The following is a 14,764-nucleotide window of genomic DNA, read 5'->3' as shown; positions in this document are numbered from 1 at the left end:
CCAGAAAGGAAATCCTTAGGAAATAAGGATTTTCCTCACTTGCTGAGCACTTGGGGATGTTTGCAATAGATTATTAACAATGGTTACTGCTGGGATTTCTGATGGGATTTAGGAGTGATTTTGGTTTTCTGCTTTTTAACGTGTCCATATTTCCCACAATGCACACACATTGAATGTTGTCACAAATGAAATCCTGTCGGGTTTTTTTGTTTTTTTGATACCAGGGATTAAACTCAGGGGCACTTAACCACTGAGCCACATCCTCAGCCCTTCTATCTATCTATCTATCTATCTATATATTATTTTTTTTTAGTTGTTGATGGACCTATAATCATTTACTTATATGTAGTGCTGAGAATCAAACCCAGTGCCTTACACACAAGGCAAGCACTCCACCACTGAGTCACAACCCCAGTCCCTTTTCTTATATTTTATTCATTTAGAGACATATACCTGAGTTGCTTAGGGCCATGCTAAGTTGCTGAGGCTGCCTTTGAACTTGTGATCCTCCTGCCTTATCCTCCCAAGCTGCTGGGATTACAGGCATGCACCACCATACCCCGCTGAAATCCTGTCATTTGTGATAATGTGGATGAATCTGAAGGACGTTAAGTTAGGATTTGCGTTACATGTGGAACTCAGAATTGGCAGTTATCAGAGGCTGGCGTGAGGGATGTGAGGGGTTTGGGGAGATGTTAGTCAAAGGACACAAAAGTTCAATTAGACAGAAGGATTAATCTCAAGAGCTCCACTGCACAGCATGGTGACTATAGCTAATGATAATGTATCATATTCTTAAAAATTGTTAAGAGTAGATTTTAAGTATTTTCAACACACACACACACACACACACACACAAATAGTAAAGCAACGCATATGTTAATTTTCTTGATTTAACCCTTCTATAAAGTATACATATTTCAAAAATGCCATGTACATAATAAATATACATAATTTTAATTTATCCATTAAACTTTTTAAAATGAAAAGTTACTTAAAAGCCAGGTATCAATATTCAAAGTAGATGATGGATTATATCACCTTGTTAAAACAAAAATTAAGAAATAACTACTTGCTGGGTGTGGTGGCACATGCCTGTAATCTCAGTGGCTCCGGAGGCTGAGGCAGGAGGATCGCAAGTTCAAAACCAGCCTCAGCAATGGTGAGGCACTAAGCAACTCAATGAGACCCTGTCTTTAAATAAAATACAAAATAGAGCTGGGGATGTGGCTCAGTGGTTGACTGTCCCAAGTTTAATCCCTGTACTCACTCCCAAGAAGAAATAACTATTTATTTAATAACTATTAAATAGTTAAAGAAATAACTATTTATCTGTTTCCCAGAAAAAAAAATTTTTCTTTCCAAAGCAAGGGCCAAATGACCTGGTTTGAACAAATAACATTAAAAGGAGATATTCAACCACACAGTAAATGTTTATTTGTGGAAATCATTGTGTTTTATGTCGCTGGGAAGGTGTGGAGATGGAGCTGTGGTCCTTGCTACTGAGGTATGGTCTATGACCAGAGTTTTAGTATCACGTAGAGACTTGTTAACATGCAGAATCTTGGGTCCCACCCTGATTTGTTCAGTTTGAATCTGCCCTGATGACTCATACGTACATTCAGATTTTGAGAACTCCTGACCCAGGAGATGTTTGGCTAATTTGGAAGGGCCTTACCTGACAGAATGAGCAAGAAGGTGCAGTAGTCCTGGGGGCCCTCTGACATGGGGAGGGTGTGGCTGATTCACTTTCAAGGAGCACAACTTCCTGTCCACAGATTCATCCAAAAGCCTGTCCAAACTGAGCAGGAGAAAATAGAGAAGGCAGGGCAATTATTCAAAGAAATTAACAGGGCTTGTGCTGAAAAACTGTATTTAAGGCACTTGTTATATTTTTATAGTAGAATATGGCAATTGAAAACAACTTAATGTTAAACAATAAGGAACTGAAGAAATGATAGTGCTGCAAAATGACTGTTAGAAGCCATGTCACAGAAGAAAGTATCAAAATATCCACACCCAATTCCATTTCCAATTAAAAAAAACAACATGTGGACAAGAAAAAAAAACTACAAGGATGTGCTCCAATGTATTAATAGTGTTTCCTGATTTGGATTTTGTTATTATCTTGGTTGTACTTTTTCTATTTTCTGCACTAAGCATGTCTTTCTTTCATACAAGGAGAAAAAGAGATGTCATAACAAAGAAAAGTGATCAAGACATAGCTTTGTATTTCTAGCCATAAATATAGCCTTGAAATAAAACTTGAAATCCATTTCTACTCACACTGATTCAATTATAGCCAATATTCAATAACGGCAGTCACTGTACTATAGCTGTGGCTCTAGATCCTGGTTGCATGCTACTGTTACCTGGGGAGCTTCAACCAACCAACCAAACACCACAAAAATGCATCAGCATGGGATGTTTAAAAAAGCTTCTGTTTTAGTCAGCTTTTTTTGCTGCTGTGACTAAAGGATCTGACCAGAACAACTATAGAGGAGGAAAAGTTTATTTGAGGGCTCCTGGTTTCAGAGGTCTTAGTCCATAGAAGGCTGGCTCCATCCCTTGGGGCTCCAGGTGAGGCTGAATATCATGGTGGGAGAGTGTGGTAGAGGGAAGCAGCTCACATCATGGTGATAAGGAAGCAGAGAGAGAAACTCTGCTCACCAGATACAAATATATACTCAAAGCCAAGCCCCCAATGTCCCACCTCCTCCAGCCACACTCTACCACTCACTTAATCCCATCAGATATTAATTCACTGATTAAGTTAAGACTCACAACCCAATCATTTCTCCTCTGAACCTCCTTGCATTGTCTCACATATGAGCTTTTGGGGGTCACCTGACATTCAAACCATAACAGCTTCTTAGAGTTGAAAAACACTGCCCCATATGAATAGAAGGATATTCACAATAAAATGTTTTTTCAGGACTGGGATCTAAACTCAGGTCCACATGCATGCTGGGCAAGTGCTCTATCATTGAACTATACTACCAGCCCTCCACAGTTCATTCTGGAAACCATTACTACAACATCTGTTATTAATGGGGGGGGGGGAAACCCAAACTTCTCAACTCACAACACTTTTGACACCAAGTGGTAGTGATGGGGTCTCCTCACACCAGCACGTTTTCCACCCCTACAGCTACAAATCAAGTCCCCTTGACTTTCTCCTCAGGTTCAATAAGTTTCTCTAGCAGTCTACAGAGAAACACTTGATTTAATGATCATCAGTTGGTTCTAAAGGATAGTGTAAAGATTACAAATGAACAGCCCTTGTAGAGGGACACAAGGTGAGATCTGGAAGGGTCCTAGGCACAGGAGTGTCTGTCCTTGAGGAGTTTGGGGTGCATTATTCTCCCAGCACATGCATGTGTTCACCAACCCAGAAGCTCTTCAAACCCTGTCATTATCTCCTCCAGTTTTTATAGAGGATCCACTATGTAGGCATGAATGATCGGATCATTGGCTGTTTGTGATTGAACTCAATTGTCACCTTCTCCCCTCCTCCGAGGTCTGGAGTAGGCAGGGCTGAAAGTTCTAACCCTCTGGTCACATGGGTGACTATGAATCATAAAAATCACTCCTCTCACCACTACTACTTAGAAAATCCAAGGGTTTCAGGAGCTTTATGCCAGGAATTGGGGACAAAAATCAAACATATGTTTCTCATTATATAAGAATATTACAGTTACAGAACCTCTGGATATGCATCTTAGATTGTCTATTACTGTACAATTTTTTTGCTAGCTTTAGAGTACAATTTTTAAAGTCTCCTCAACATAATTTATTAATGAATTTCAGCAAACATTTATTGAGCATCTAGATTATTCCATTTGACTCTTATAGAACCTTCTGAGTTTTGTGGAAAAGATATTATTCAATCTGTTAACAGAAGAGGCAGCCCCGGTCCCACCATCCCTGGACTCTGAATCCAGTGGTCTCTCAGCTAACCTTGTGGTCTCTGATATCCACAATATGTTCAGTTTAGAGAAGGCATTTTTCTAGTTCACAGTTCTCTTTCATTATGTGTCTTAGGCCTGCTTAGAATGCCTACCTCTGAGCAATAGAAAATAAGGTGACATCAGCTCAGAAATTTCTGAATACCCCTGTCTAGTTATCCTCTGAGCAGTTGAGAGTCTCAATAGCTTAGTACTTCCAAATTCCTGCTCTGAAAATAGGGTAGGCAAATCAGAGCCTGAACATGGCTTTTCTCTGCTGAATGTGGGTTTTAGCAATAATGCCCTACAAGAAGAGAAAACTGGAACGAGTGTTAATCTACTTGCTGTCAAATGATTCTGCCCTCTATAAAATATTTATTCTTTAGAAGACAACATTTCTCTTTGAATATTGTAAATGTTGACTTCCTCCTTATTATGTATTTATTATTTAAAATAATAAATACATGACTGGGGCAAAAAAAAAAGAGGTGGAAGGATGCTTTTCTTTGATATAAAAATGTTGTGATTAGTATGAATAATTTTTAATTGATAATGATCACACTCAAAGAAACAACCAAACCGGATTTTGAAAACAGAACCTCTGTGGGTGAGGAGTTAATGGCAGCCTCGGCTGTTCCAGAGGCCACTGGTTGGCAGCCATGGAGTTGCTGCCACCTCGTGGATATTATGGATAGTGCAGCCAGTGAGGCCTCTTCAGCCAAGTCAAGGAAGCGAGGTAGGAACAGCCCAGCTGCCTCTAGTCAATCACTTTGATAATGCTTTAGCTGAGCTTACTTATTACCTGGGAAGACGAAGGGCCCGTGCAGTTTATTATGGGTTTGTGGTGGTTATTAATCCACAACAATATTGTTTTGATAGACAACCTAGGATTAAGGATTCTGGGAATGTGGACTTGATAATTTTGTTGGCTTGAGAACAAAGAAGAAAGTCAGCAAATAGTACCTGGATCCTCCAGTAATTACTCCATCTTATAAATTACTGTTTTCTCTTATTCCAGCCCACAGTCTGTCACTCTAGAAAGTATGATATATTAATTTTGAGCTAAGCAATATCCACAGGGAGTAATCAGAGTTGGCCCTGTACAGGTGTTTTCCAATGAAAAAGGTTACTATTGGAATTATTTATGAATAGCATCAGAACACTGAATGTTAACAAAGTGATTTTCATCTGCTTATTAAGCACCAGGAGATACATATGCACCAGATCACCCCAATCTGACTGACACTTGAAAGGTCACACATTTTCCGAGAGAAGCTCTCCCACCTCCAAGGTGCTATTAACTTTCCTTCTTGACTTCTTTATTTTTCCTTTTAAATGTTTTTTAAATGTGATTATCATAAGATAGATAAGCCCTACACATTGGTATGAAAGTGTGGTATCTATCATGATTGCCCCTACCACTCAGCTCAGGAAACACAATGTGCTCTATGTCCGTAAATTTCTCTGTATTTTCCTATCTTTACAGTCTCCCCTCCTCTAGGTTAGGTATTTATGACTGTCATTTATTACTTCATACTTTTATCAACATATATGTATATATGCACAGTCTAAAGTATTGGGTTTTGGGGGGCTGAGCCATATCCCCAGTTCTATTTTGTATTTTATTTAGAGGCAGGGTCTCAATGAGTTGCTTAGTGCCTCGATTTTGCTGAAACTAGCTTTGAACTTGCAATCCTCTTGCTTCAGCCTCCTGAGCCACTAGGATTACAGGCGTGCGCCATTGGTTTTGTTTTTAAAACTTAAACGGTATCTCTGTTTTTGCAACTTGACTGTGAGACTCATCTATTGTATTAGTTTTTTGAGACTGCCTGTAACAAATTACCACAAATTTGGTGTCTTAAAACAAAAGAAATTTGTTCTCTCCCTGTTCTGGAAGCCAGAAGTCTGAAATCAAGGGATCGGTGAGCTGTCCTCCCTTAGAGGCTCGGAGGAAGAATTTGTTCCTTTTCTTGTCCATCTCTTGTTGCTCCAGGCATTTCTCAGTTTATAATGTCATAGCTCCAATCTCTGCTTCTGTCTTCATAGGACATCCTGCTCTGTCTTCCTTTGATAAAGGACACTTGTCACTGGATCGAGTGCCCAGCCATAAAATCCAGAATGATCTCATCTGGAGATCCCAGACAACATGTGGAGGAGGCTGGCTTCCAGCATGTGCATATGGACCAACCTCCCCAGTCACTGGATTTCAATCCCTCCAAACTCAGAGCTGTGGTTTCCAGTTATGTAAATAAGGGGTGCTTTAAGTGGTGTTGAGTCTAACACTTAGCCAGAATAGTGTTGGAAGCTCCAGGGTCAAGGAACAGTGCACTGTCTGGAGAGGTAGGAAATTACGGTTGGTTCTGTAGCCAAACCTCTCTTGACTACCAAACTCCAAGCTGCTTTACCCCGCTTTCTCTTCAAGTCACCTTACCTGGTTTAACAGGCAGAGAGATCAGTGAGAAGAAATAACCAGTTGGGTGCCATGGTGAATACCTATAATCTCAGTAACGTGGAAGATTGAAGCAGGAGGACCAAAAGTTCCAGCCTCAGCCACTTAGCAAGACCCTGTCTCAAATTAAAAAAAAAAAAAAATTTTTAAAAGGGATGGGGGATGTAGCTCAGTAGTAAAGTGCCCCTAGGTTCAATCTGTAATATCTCAAAAGCACATGAAACAAACAAACACCATATTACCCCCCTCACCCTAGCTGACCCACTCCCTGGGTTTGGGCTGGGATTACATAAAGGCTGAGGCTCCTTGGGATCCTCAAGTTGAGATCCATCCTCAAGGACAGTCCTCTCAACCTGAAAACTTGTGAATGAAGAGATGAGAGATGTGCCCAGAGCACCCTAGACACAATAAGGGAACAAACACAGGACAACTGCTATAGACACTTATGTTCAAAAGAGGGTGAAAAAAGAGGCACCCAGCAGTCACTAGTGCACAGCACTTCTAATCCATCTTAACTGGACATTGCCAGTCCCCTGATTAAGTATCAGTCCTCCTGCCGGAAAGGCTTTGCTAGAGCTTTGGGTTTTGCCCGCTGGGCTCTTGCTTCCACCCTGTAAGCCATTCTTCCTTTTCCATTCAAGTAGCCCATGTTTGCAGGTGAGTAGTGCAGGGGTAAATGAAATTTAGTCTTTCCCTCTGAAGTTTTCAACAATTTTAGTCTATAGAATAAACAGATAATAATAGATAATGGGAAAAGAATGGAAGAATTTTATTGCATGCCTAATACATGGAAATATTAATCTCAAAGAAAGACAAAAAATTGACCCTTGTTTAGCTAAAAAAAGAAACTGGGGCTTGGACTTCTGGAGAAAAGGAATTGGTACAGGCTATGAAAAGTTTGGGGAGTGGTGCACAGTGAGCAAGGATTGTCTTGGGATACAGATGATGTCTTCTAGGTAACAAGAACCTGTGGTCCTCTCTGCCTGGGTTAGGTGTCAGAGCCCCAAGAGCTTCTTCCTGTGGCAAGATCCCTTCTGAGCTGAAGCAGGAAGGAGATATAAAAGAAGAAAAGCCTCTGTGTGCATTTGTTATCTACTTTAATACTGTAGAAATGTGTTGATTTCTTTTGACAAAAAGGACAGCTTTTCAGAGCCATCCATGCATATGCAGAGGTCAGCAGTTTCTCTGAATAATCAACTTGAGATATGCCAAAGGAAAATATTTGGGCTGGGATATTTTATTCTTGCACAGCAGTTGTCTTAGATGCTTCCTGTTCTTAAAAGTCTGAGATTCAAAGACCTGAACGTCCCTTTCTGATCAGGCTGATTGTATAATTAAGAAACAATTTGTAGGGTTCTTATAAATCAGTTTATAACAATCTCCATTAGGCAAAATCCACAAGAAATTTCTCTGAGCCCTTTTTTACCTTAGGGTCCCCCTCAAAGCTGCAGATGACACTTTAAATATGTGTAGGCCTTTTGTCTGCTTGAAAAGGTCCATGCAACCAGGGTATATACCTATAATCCCAGTGACTCCAAGGCAGGCTGAGTCAGGAGGATCAAAAGTTCCAGGTCAGCCTCAGCAATTTAGTGAGTCCCTGAGCAACTTGGCAAGATGTAGTTTTAAAATAAAAGTAAAAAGGGTTGGGGATGTAGCTCATTGGTAAAGCATCCCTGAGTTCAGTTCCTGGTAACAAAAACAACAACAAAAAGTCTATAAAGCAATACTTTAAAGTTCATGGGGCCTCAGCAAACAGGTTTATAGTCATACCCTTGAGTTTACCTTTGAACCATCTGGACAGCACTCTGGATTTGATGTTCACCAGATAGGCATTTCATTTGCCATATGAAGATGTCAGGAAGGAGAAATTTTTTATTTTAAACCCCAGAAATTCCTGACTTCTATAGAGTTAACAGTTCTTTCTTTAGTGTGTCTTTCTCCTTTTGTACTTTACTATAACTTCTGAGAAATACCAGATAGCACATTCAACATTCTTCTGGTAAATCTCTATGGATCAGTTATTCGGTTAACTTGGTGTGCTTTCTATTCTCCATGTGTCCATACCCAGGAAGGCGTACTTTTCCTGGTGGTGAGATAAGTGGGACTTCAAAGAATGTGAAAATGAGGGTAAGAGAAAGGAAATTGGCCACCTCCCTTATCTCCAATCTTTAGGTGGGTATCGAAGCAGAACGACTTTGGTTATAGAGGAATGTTCTCATGACACATCTGAGGATTCATCTGTGCAGTAGATATACAACCTATTCCCCCTGCTTATAGTCGTGGGGTGGCCTTCCATCTTATCCTGACCTTCTACCACTGAGGAATATATATGTAATAAAATGTCCAAACCCTCTCTATTTGGTCCTCCAAGATCCTTCTTTGGGATTAGTAAATAGTAAACTGGGGCTTTTGCAGCCCGGGGGGTTGAACAATTGGCAGGATCCCAAAGAGGGACGTGTTGAGTTGTCTCCAGAGTTGGAAAAAGACACGGGCTCTGCAGGGGAAATCCCAGACATCCATAGGCATCAATGTGATTTGAAGTGGCTCTCCTATTTGAGGGTGGCAATCACCACATGAGTGTATGAGGACACCCCAAAATCGTCAAAAGGATTACCACAAGTGTTGGTAGCAGCATCCAGTCTAGTCATGGGAAAATTAAAGGAACAAACAGCCCTGCTAGGCCCCCACTGTGTGCATTAAAGTTACCCACAGACCAGTAGCTCAGCCCCATGGAAAAACAGAGTTAAAACTAGAAAGAGAAGTCCATTTCAGCACAGGTTGACAGCAAGGATATGTTATCATGGCTTCAAGAACCCATAGAAAAATGCCTACAGGTCATAGCATGCAGTTACATGAAATTAAGGGGGCATCATGGACCTACATATTAGGGATTGTTGAGTAATGGAAACTGGAACCCTCAGATATGGGACCCACTCAGGGAGTCCACTAACTCTAGTGGCTCACAAGTTGAGGTGGAGAAGAAACTACCAGGGAAGCTAAATCTGTAATGGTTGAAAAGTTAATGACCCAACAGAAATGTCCAGAGGGGAAGATCCAAATCGGCTCATGCCACTATGAGATCACAGATCCCAGCAGAGCTGGTGGAGCTGGTATTCACGTTCAGGCAGAAAACAAGAGAAAATATACTGGCATAGCAGCTTCATCTGTGGACACGGGAGCAGATGAGATAATGTTAGATAGTATAAAATTATCTTAAATGCCTTCAGTAACTGCCCACCTTGTTTTATATCAGTGCCTTTCCCCAGTGCCACTAATAAAAGTGTGGGGTCATTGTTAGCTTGGCTACTTATTGCCCCTTATAATATATGATTGAATGCAAGAGATTTTCCTATGCATAGGGGCATCTGGACTTCAATGGAAGAATTACTGGTCTATTTGTAGGAACTGAGAATGAAACATGCTATTTATCTGCAATCTATCCCAGGACAGGATAGTAGGACTTTCACTGCCAGCATGAGGAATGCAGTGTTAAATGAGGCTCCTCTGTCCATGTATGGTGCCCTGGTATCAATATTATCCCCATTAGTAGGGCAGCCTATCCAGCAAATACCACAGATGATGGCAGATTCTAGGGGAGAAAGAAAGGCTGCAACAGAAAATGGGAGTCCATAAAACCCAGCCAAAATTAAAACTCTTCAAGTTTCTCCAAAATAAATGTCGGTGGACTTAATAACAACCAGAGTGCTGGGTGTGGTGGTGCATGCCCATAATTCCAGCTACTCTGGAAGCCAAGGCAGGAGGATTGAATGTTTGAGGCCAGTCTCAGCAATATAGTAAGACCCTGTCTTAAGAAATAAAAAGGGCTAATGATGTCCATCTCATTCCACTGTCCTTGCTAATCCCCTACCCTCTCCCTTTCCCTCCCACCCCTCTTCCCTATCTAGAATTCATCTAATCCTTCCATGCTCCCCCTCCCTACCCCACTATGAGTCAGCCTCCTTTTATCAGAGAAAACATTTGGCATTTGTTTTTTGGAGATCCGCTAACTTCACTTAGCATTATCTTCTCCAACGCTATCCATTATCTGCAAATGCCATGATTTTATTCTCTTTAATGCTGAGTAAAATTCCATTATGTATATATGCCACATTTTTTAATCCATTCACCCACTGAAGGGCATATAGGCTGGCTCCACAGTTTAGCTATTGTGAATTGTGCTGCTATAAACATTGATGTGGCTGTGTCCCTATAGTATGCTGTTTTTAAGTCCTTTGGGTATAGTCCGAGGAGAGGGATAGCTGGGTCAAATGTTGGTTCCAAAGTACATGTATAAGACTCTAATTGAGTGTCAACATATCAACATACTTCATATACAGAGATATGAAAACTTGTGGTATGTATGTGTAAAAAGAATTGTAATGCAAAAAAACCACAAAGTATATGTATAAAGGCATGAATTGGCGTGAACATACTTTATATACAAAGATAATTGTGCTCTATATGTGTAATAAGAATTGTAATACATTCTGCTGATGTGTATTTAAAAAAATAAAATCAATTTAAAAAAAGAAATAAAAAGGGCTAGAGATGTGGCTCAGTGGGAGAGTGCCCCTGGGTTCAGTCCCCAGTCAATACACACACACACATACACACACACACACTCTCTCTCTCAAAAAAAAAAAAAAAAAGAAAAAGAAAAGAAAGAAAGAAACAAAAGAAAAAGAAAGAAAAGAAAAAGGTAAAAAAACAACAGGAGTTGATGAAAGGAAAATATACAAATAACCTAATGTCATTTTGGTAAGATTATAGAAGCAATTGCCAAAGGATTAAATATTTCAGCCCTTATCCCCAAAGAAGAAAAGGAAAAGGAGACAGATAAAATGAACTCCTACTTCCCAAAGGAAGCAAAGATAAACCCCTCCTATTAGGAGTTGCACTGAAAACAGATCCCGGGGCTCCCCCTGAAAAATCTGTGGGCCCTTGGCTATGGGAGGACTATGGAGGAGATCAAGGTTCAAAGGTCCAAGGTCTTACATAGAATTGTCAATACACTGATCTTCGAAAAATATTCAAAGAGTAGCAGCATCGGTAGACATAGGGGCTGAGTATACATTAAAAAAAGGTAATCCTGACAAATTCATGTGGGAGTGAATGAGAGTCTGGGTTCTAAGGCTCCCACTGCAGCTTGGACACCCGTCAGCTACCCCTAATCCGCTGCTTATATCTCCCATTCCTAAATACATTCTAGGTGTCAATGCCTACAAGCTACAGTAGGCACGTTCTGTATACATTGCTAGAAGAGTAAGCATGTGTCAGCTGTAAAGCCACTACTAAGGGGACATTCTAAACACCCTAGTATTGTTTTGCCTGAATCTCACAGGATAGTCACCACGAAATAATACTGGCAGGACACCAAGAGACAACAGACCATACATAAATTGGATGCAGGAAACATAATTTGCCCAACCCACAGTCCTTTGAATTCCCCCATGTGGCCCGTAGGAAAGCCAATGGAACTTGACACGTGACAGTAGATTATAGGAAATAAGGTGATCCTTCTACTTTATAAGCCCTTTTCAGTATAGGCCCTTCTAGAAGAGTATAGCACCCTATTGGAAATGTATCATTGTGGACTAGACCTTGCTAATGCCTTATTTAAATAGATATAATCCTTAAGAATCAAGACCCATTTGCTTTCATATGGGGCAGCAGACTATGGACATTTACATTATCACCCCAAGGATCTCTCCATAGCTCTACAGGGTGTCACAGTATGATAGCACAAGATAGAAACCTGATCCTGATCTCTACTGGTGAAAATATTTCATTATATTGATGACACAATGCTCACTTCTGACTCCTTCAGTGTTCACTGAGGGATGCCCCAAGCTTTGAACTCATTTGCAAGAGAGAGGATGGGCCATAAGCCCCAAGGAAGTGCAAGACTCTGGCTTGTTGGTGAAATTCTGTGTTGTTGTCTGGTTAGGTTAGGCAGAGGTTACACCACAGGCTGTAATAGATAAAGTTCAGTGATTTCTACTTTCCAACACAGTAAAGCAAGTACAAGAATTTGTGTGGCTACTGGATTATTGGAGGGCTTTTATTCCTCATCTGACTCTGTTACTATGACCACTGTATAATTTGTTTTGGAGGGGTACAGTTTGGGACTCAGCTGACTGGCATACTGAGGCTTTTAATCAGGCCAGTTGGGGAGTAAAACACATTGAAACCTGCTGAGCTTGCCATTCATATCACACCAGATTGCTTTGGATGGGTCTTATGGCAGTGGGTCAAGAGACATAAGACTACCATTGGATCTTGGTCACAGTTATGAAGAGAGGTGGAAGAACATTATAGCCCAATGAAAAAATAACTGTGGGGGACTTATAGTGCCCTTCCTGCTGTGGAATTCATCACCAGGGAAGCCCCAGTCAAGGTCATGACCACCTACCCCAGTAGCAGATGGAGAGAGCCAATGACCAAGGCCTCATGCTCCAATGCAGCTTGGATGGCAACCATTATGAAATGGGGTGCATACCTTTGACAATGAGGAATAGATAACACTTATCTCAGTTTAGAACAGTAGTTCCTGGGATTGGTCACAAATTTATCCAAAAGAGGAGAAAACAGCAGAACTCCCTTCACCTGAGGGAGAAAACCAACCCGACACCAGAATTGGCTTGGTACACAGATGGATCAGCAAAAGCAAGCCCCCAGAATGGAGACCATAATCCATCAGCCAGTGACTGAGACTCTAGATCTATTAAGGACATGGACACAGCAGCCAATAGGCTACACTGTGAGTAGCATGGATGGGTATTGTTCACAAAGGTGGGCCATTAACTATCTGCATCAGACAGTTGGACCATATGCAGAACAGTTCTGCAATGTGGCCGTCTCAACAGCAATAGCAGTGGATCATTAATAGCAAGTCTCAGCAGAGAAACAACTAAGGGAAGACATTTAGTGTTGCATCCGAACCAAAGTAGCCACAATGTACCATGTCATTGCCCATTATCCTCTCCAATTTCTAGGCACTGATGATACTGATCAACTGGTGAAAGTAAGATGGCTGGAGGAAGCCCCAGCAAAGGAAAGTACTGCTTAGCTACATCATAGACTAAAGAAAGAAGGTCAAAAGACTATGTGGGCAGCTGTAACATATTGGAGACTGATGTTGCTCCATGCCCAAACTGTCTTGCCTGTTCTCAGCACTTCCCACAGTGTCTGGATGCTGCTGATAGACATATCAAATGACATGATGTCCCTCTTCAGCGATGGCAGATGAACTACATTGACCTTCCCCAGTTATCAGAAGGAGCCAAATTCACTTTGACTTATGTGCACATGGTTATAGGCTTAATGCAAGCTTTTCCCAGCAAAAGGACAACCAAAGAGCAACCATTAAGAGGCGGAGCCAGCTGAGTGCCATGTACAGCACCCCAAGGTAATTGAGAGTAACCAAACAATTCACTTCACAGCCATGACATACAACAGTGGACTCAAGAACAGGGGATATTATTGATTTTTCACCTGCTATACAATCCAACGGGAACTGAATAGAGGTGGGCTACTCATCTGCATGAGGTACTTGAGGACATTAAGTGAAAAACCCAGACATCATTCACTTATAGCCATTTCTATGTTAATATGCCTGTGGCCACCAGCATTAAGATAAGAGGTAAAAAAACAAACAAACAAAAAAAAAAAAAACCACATTTACTGAACATTCGGTGTGGGGGGGGTACTGGGGATTAAACTCAGGGGTACTTGGCCACTGAGCCACATTCCCACCCCTACTTTGTATTTCTTTCAGAGACAGGGTCTCACTGAGTTGCTTAGTATCTCACTTTTGCTGAGGCTGGCTTTGAACTCTCCATCCTCCTGCTTCAGCCTCCCAAGCCACTGGGACTGCAGGTGTATGCCACTGCACCTGGTTCGACTGAACATTTTTAAAACTTAGCCTAGGCTCTAGCCTATGTCTCCCTTTAGGGAAAGCACTGCTTTTCAGATAACTCCATTACTCTCCTTATTCTCTGTGGGTAATAAATATTTCTCTATTTTTTTTTAATCTTTTGGTTGTGCACGTTGGCTTTGCACTCACCAAGAGGAGAACCCATCGCATTTGGTTTCAGACTGACTTTCTCAAGTTCTCATAATTAGTAAGTAACAAGGCTTGGGACCATATTTAATTATATAGTATATAATGTACAATGCGTTAAGCATTGTAATGCTCCAACATATTAATTATGATATTGAGCTTTCCCTTCTGACACAAGGAAGCAAACACATTAGGCATATGGATTTGACTTAAGGAGCTTTATTCTGTTTTTGTATAGCAGGACATGAGTTTATTTTGTTGTTAAGAGTTCATGTAATGAATTAAGTTATTCTAATGCCCAGAAAC

The sequence above is a fragment of the Marmota monax genome, unplaced genomic scaffold (genome assembly GCF_021218885.2).
Source record: "Marmota monax isolate L192 unplaced genomic scaffold, Marmota_monax_Labrador192_F-V1.1 WCK01_AAM20220418_F8-fsc00007, whole genome shotgun sequence".
NCBI classification, from domain to species: domain Eukaryota; kingdom Metazoa; phylum Chordata; class Mammalia; order Rodentia; family Sciuridae; genus Marmota; species Marmota monax.
The sequence above is the reverse complement of the archived record's forward strand: the minus strand, read 5'-3'. Positions refer to the sequence as shown.